Here is a 6,863-nt window from a genome sequence, read left to right on the forward strand (position 1 = left end):
GGTTTTTACCTGTTTCTTTAAGGAGGCACTGACATACGTAACGTTACGTTATTTAAACGTTGAACGTTAGTGCCTCTGTGCACAATTAACCCGTTCGCGCCGTTACGGCGTGCTATGCCGTCCGGCGTTAATGGGCTTAAACGCCTTCACGGCGGCATAGCACGCCGCGGCGTTTTAGCCCTCCCACAGGTCCCTGATCCCTCCCAAACTGCAGATCACTGTTGGGGGACCTGCCTGGCAACCCAGGCAGGTCCCCTGTGGCCAATCCGTGGTGATCTGCAGTTTGTGATCGCAGTGACAGCCAGTCACTGCGATCACTGTTACAATGTGTCAGCCAATGATTTTAAATCACTGGCTGACACATTGTCTCTGCCCCTCTCCTCACCTCACTTCGATCTGAGAGAGAGAGGCAGAGAGATCGTTCCTGTAGAGCCCTGTGGAGAGAAAATTGTCAAAAAAAGAGAGAAAAAGTTAAAAAAAAACATTTTTTTAACCCTTCCAGTGCTGATCACAGCATTTAACACTGTGATCAGCCTGTTTAGGGATTTTAGTACATTTGTACTATTATTAATTAATTTTTTTTAGGGTCAAAAATTTTTTTGACATTTTTTTTTGACCCTTTGTCAGCCGCAGCAACCCAAATCTCCCTTAACCCTTTCCCCGCTGCCGTGATCACTGTACTGTACAGTATCGCTACTGTACAGTATTTTACCAGTGATCACTGTGATCAGAGGGCTCTCTGATCAGGCTGACTTTTTTGGGGGGGGTTATTTTTATTAAAAAAACAAAAAATAAAATAAAAATTACCCTTTCTGTACTGGTCGCAGCAGCCTAAACTGCGATCAGTACATTTATTTTATTTTTTGTGGGTTTCTGAGGGTGGGTAGTAGGGTGTTAGGCAGGTAGGAATTTAGTAATTTCCCCCTTAGATTTTTTTTTATTAATTATTGAGTAGCCCCCCCTAGAATGGCACGTCGCTACTCGGCTGAGGAGGCGTACGCCATTCTGGCAGGCAGTGATAGTGACACTCTGCAAGATAGTGACACTATCACTGCCTCTGACATTGAGGCTATGACTGACTCCTCTAGTGATGGTGCCCCACCACCACCACCACCAAGAGGACGCTCAGCAAGCCCAATGCCAGATGGAGACTGGGTGCCCCCAAACCTGACGGCCCCAGATATTCCCCCATTTACGGCGACCCCTGGCATCACGGTTATGGTGGATGCTTGGGAGCCCCTAAAATATTTTGATTTGTTTATGTCAGAGGACGTATTTCAGTTATTGGTTGAGCAAACCAATTTATTTGCCAACCAATATCTGACTGCGAATCCGGGGTCACATTACAATCGGCGTAATATGTGGCACCCCACGGATCTCGCAGAAATGCGCAAATTTTGGGCCCTAACTCTAGTTATGGGCATTGTCAAAAAGCCGAGTATCAGGTCCTACTGGTACAAGCACCCCATCCTGGCGACCCCTCTTTTCCCTGGGGTTATGAAGAGGGATCGCTATGAGCAGCTGCTGCGTTTCCTCCACTTTAACGACAACACACTGTGCCCCCCAAGAAACGACCCATCGTTTGACAGGCTGTACAAAATTCGGCCCCTAATTGAACTCCTGTCAGACAAATTCTCCCAAAATTATGTCCCCGAAGAAAATATTTGTATAGATGAGTCCTTAATGAAATTTAAGGGCAGATTACTTTTTAAACAGTATATCCCTTCTAAACGGTCCCGATACGGTGTAAAATTTTATAAATTGTGTGAATCAAAATCTGGATATACATGGGCGTTTCGTATTTATCAGGGGAAGGATAGCCATCTTGACCCACCAGGATGCCCTGATTCTGTGGGTACATGTGGCAAGATAGTATGGGACCTAATCCTTCCCTTGTTAAATAAGGGATACAGGCTATGGGTCGACAACTATTACACAAGCATAGAGTTATTTAAAACTCTATTTTGCTTTGAGACCGTAGCCTGTGGCACAGTGCGTAAGAATCGTAGAGGTTTCCCCCAAACCCTGGCAAGAGGTAGACGCAGTAGAGGCTCCCTTTCAGCGCTCCGCCAGGATGAGTTGCTTGCCCAAGCTTCACCGATAGGAAAGATGTGTACATGTTGTCTACAATGCACGACGAAACTTCAGTGCCAGTGTCTGTGAGAGGTGGAACTGAGCAGCTGGAGAAGCCGAAGTGCATTGTGGATTACAGCAAGTTTATGGGGGGAGTAGACTTGGCTGATCAGTGCATACAGCCCTATCTGGTGAACCGGAAGAGTAGGACCTGGTACAAGAAAATTGCAGTCTACATAACCCAGATTGCAATTTTCAATGCCTATGTGCTTTATAAAAAGGAAGCCATAGGTAGACCATGCCCATTTCTAGAGTTTATGGTCCAAATTTTGTCCCAAATTATATTTGCCCAGACCCCAAATCCTAACCCTCCTTTGGAATCAGAAGATGTCCAACGACTTACCAGCAAACATTTCCCTTCCCGAATCCCCCCCACACCCTGTAAAAGGTCACCCCAACGAAAATGCTGTGTTTGCTGGAAAAGAGGAGTCCGAAAGGACTCCAGTTATTATTGTCCCTCCTGTCCATCCCTACCCGCCCTCTGCATAACAGACTGTTTCAAAGTCTACCATACAGAGCTGAACTACTAAATCACTCTGTATGGTACTTTGGCAGTTTGTTTGCTTGATTTCCCTGGATTCCCTGACCTCGGCTTGTCCTGACTATGCTTCGTTAGCTGCCTGTACCGACCCATTGGCTTGTTTTACCGACTACTCTGATTTCTGGATTCCCCTGACCTTGGCCTGGCCCTGTTTATGCTAGCCATTCTAAAGTGGCTACACCAAACAACTCAAAATACTATATTTGTAGTACTTGAAATGTGCGTTCACAAAAAAAGCAAAAAAACTAATCACAGGGTTAATGCTACAGTATCTGAGTCAAAGATCTATCTGCCTCTCTCTGCCTTCAGATCAAAGTGTATATGGGGGTACTGTACTATTCCTGTGATATACTAAAAACCTGGAAACATTGTACATGTAGGTATCGTTATATTCAGAAGACAGTGTTAAATCAAAATACTGAGGTTTTAGTGCACTAACTAATACCAGGATGATGACATTCCTAGTGAAAATGCAATTTATGTGATTAAAAAGACAAAAATAAAAGTAGAAATTGCTGCATCGGCCTATCATTTCTGTTAAAATGGCTAGACCAAACATCTCAAGGTCTGCCATTTGTTGTACTCTGGGTTGCCTACTTTTGAAAATGGTATGCCATAACGGTGGAAATGTATTTACCCAGGCTGCCATGCTCTCTAAATAGCCACATAGGCCCAGCAAATCACGTTGTCAAACTTACAAGCTAAAAGGGCATCTAATATATTTTGCCCTGTACTTATCGGAAAGAATCTGAAATAATGATACGTGGGGGTACCGTTATATTCAGAAGATAGTGTTAAATCAAAATACTGAGGTTTTAGTGCACTAACTAATACCAGGATGATGACATTTCTAGTGAAAATGCAATTTATGTGATTAAAAAGACAAAAATAAAAGTAGATATTGCTACATGGGCCTATCATTTCTGTTAAAATGGCTAGACCAAACATCTCAAGGTCTGCCATTTGTTGTACTCTGGGTTGCCTACTTTTGAAAATGGTATGCCATAACGGTGGAAATGTATTTACCCAGGCTGCCATGCTCTCTAAATAGCCACATAGGCCCAGCAAATCACTTTGTCAAACTTACAAGCTAAAAGGGCATCTAATATATTTTGCCCTGTACTTATCGGAAAGAATCTGAAATAATGATACGTGGGGGTACCGTTATATTCAGAAGATAGTGTTAAATCAAAATACTGAGGTTTTAGTGCACTAACTAATACCAGGATGATGACATTTCTAGTGAAAATGCAATTTATGTGATTAAAAAGACAAAAATAAAAGTAGATATTGCTACATGGGCCTATCATTTCTGTTAAAATGGCTAGACCAAACATCTCAAGGTCTGCCATTTGTTGTACTCTGGGTTGCCTACTTTTGAAAATGGTATGCCATAACGGTGGAAATGTTATTACCCAGGCTGCCATGCTCTCTAAATAGCCACATCAAATCACTTTGTCAAATATCCAACTTTGAAATGGACATCTAATTTATTTGTCCCTGTGACTTCCCCCCAAAAAAACAGAAAATCCGGTATATGGGGGTACTGTTACATTCAGGAGACAATGTTAAAAGAAAATAGTGAGGCTTTGTTGCAATAACTCATACCAGGAATAAGAAATGTCCTGTGAAAAGTGAGTTCATGTGTGGAAAAAAGCACAAATAAAACTATTACCGCTATGTGGGGCCTTCATTTCTGATAAAGTGGTTCGACCAAACATCATAAAATGCACCATTTGAAATACTCTGGGTTGCCTACTTTTGAAAATGGTATGCCATAATAGTGGAAATGTTATTACCCAGGCTGCCATGCTCTCTCAAAGGCGAAATAGGCCCAGGAAATCACCTTGTCAAATTTCCAACTTTGAAATGGACATCTAATATATTTGTCCCTGTGACTTCCCCCCAAAAAACAGAAAATCCGGTACATGGGGGTACTGTTATATTCAGGAGACAATGTTAAAAGAAAATAGTGAGGCTTTGTTGCAATAACTCATACCAGGAATAAGAAATGTCCTGTGAAAAGTGAGTTCATGTGTGGAAAAAAGCACAAATAAAACTATTACCGCTATGTGGGGCCTTCATTTCTGATAAAGTGGTTCGACCAAACATCATAAAATGCACCATTTGAAATACTCTGGGTTGCCTACTTTTGAAAATGGTATGCCATAATAGTGGAAATGTTATTACCCAGGCTGCCATGCTCTCTCAAAGGCGAAATAGGCCCAGGAAATCACCTTGTCAAATTTCCAACTTTGAAATGGACATCTAATATATTTGTCCCTGTGACTTCCCCCCAAAAAACAGAAAATCCGGTACATGGGGGTACTGTTATATTCAGGAGACAATGTTAAAAGAAAATAGTGAGGGGGGGCGTGGCTAACTGCCGACACGAGCGGTCGCATGGAGTGAGAGCTCCGTGCTTTGGATGACTTCACAGCTCACTACTCTCAGCACACACAGCCCCCCAGCGACTGCCAAGCCTGTGGACACATCCTCTACGATGGCACCGGCCAAACAAACTAAATTGACGGACCAGATCCGCCCCGCCAGAAAAGACCGCTTGCGGCCTACACAAGATGGCGACGACGGGCATGCCTGCTCGCAGTCTGCTGAAAGCATGCCGGACCCTGAAGGGGACCCATGCCCATACACTGACGCTCCGGTAACGGAGAAAAGGCTGTATCTTATGCTGCAAGACTTTAGAGTCACCCTGCAATCCGACCTCAAAAGGGCGACCAGCGAGATTAAAAGGGAGATTTCTGACCTGGGAGAACGCACAAACCAACTAGAAGCCCGCACAGAGGATATATACACCGAGCAGAATGCGCTGGCAAACACTGTGCAGCAGCTAGCAGAAGAACAAACTCAGCTCAAACGTAAGTTAGCTGACTTAGAAGACCGGTCCCGCAGGAATAATGTCAGATTCCGCGGGGTACCAGAACACGTGGGCACGGAAGAACTCCCCACGTTTATCAAAGGGCTCTGCGCAACATTACAGCCCGATATAGCAGAAGGAGCGTGGCTCCTAGACCGAGCCCACCGACTACCACGACCACCGAGACTGACGCAAGATACACCTCGAGACGTGGTTGCAAGATTTCATTATTTCACCTCTAAGAACGCTCTGCTAACAGCATCACGCAAGGTTGACAAGTTACCGGCACCATACACTTCCATTAATATATATGCGGACCTGTCGGCCTTGACAATGGCCCGGAGAAGGGACTTCATCACGGTGACAAAAACACTGCGGAACCACAACATCCCATACAGATGGGGATACCCGACGAAATTACTCGTATGGAGGAACGGCAAAAATCACGTGGTAAATGAACCGGAGGTGGGCATGCGCCTCATAAAAGAATGGGGTCTGTTCCCAACACAAGCGACGGTAGCGGCCGCTACTGCACCACAGAACAGACCGCAAGGAGAATGGCGAATGGCGGGATCGCCGACTAAACCATAAAAGACTGTGCTCCTGGGACTCTTTCCTCCACCGAAAGCTGATTTGGGGACACGGTGCCACCCAAACCCACGTAACTATATGTTATCTGACACACATATTATGGGGTAACTGAATCTGGCAAATTAGTATCGAGCCATGTGTTGAAACTGATTTGGGGACGATGCCACCCTACCCCACGTACCTATGCAATATGCTATCTGACACACATAATATGGGGAAACTGTACATGGCCGCTTAGTATCGGGACATGTGTTGAAACTGGATAAATATAACGATGGCGGGGGGAGGGAGGGGATCCTGGGAGTGCACTAATGCTCTAACGTTAAACTGCTAATATGATGTAATGTATATGTGACTATAATAATGTACTCATGTAAGGGCTGTGTAACCAAACCTGACATGTAAGTCATCCATACTTCGCTCCTACCACCGAGCGCACCCCAAGGATGAGCGTAGGCTTAGGCACGGTGTGCTGGCCTGCGCCTCAACCGGAGAAGGCGCCGATTGTTTTGAAGGCGCTGTGTAAATACTTTAGTTTAGTTATGAAATGGTTGTCGATGTTATCCCCTGTATTGCTCCATACCTTCCCTACCATATCCCCCCTAAGCCGAGCTATGCCACCACCACGCCAAATACGCTTCTCAAACTTTAGCATGCCATTGCCCGCACCAAATGGATAACACGTTAAAAATTCTCTCCATGAACGTTAAGGGTCTCAAT

The sequence above is a fragment of the Pelobates fuscus genome, chromosome 5 (genome assembly GCF_036172605.1).
Source record: "Pelobates fuscus isolate aPelFus1 chromosome 5, aPelFus1.pri, whole genome shotgun sequence".
Taxonomy (NCBI): domain Eukaryota; kingdom Metazoa; phylum Chordata; class Amphibia; order Anura; family Pelobatidae; genus Pelobates; species Pelobates fuscus.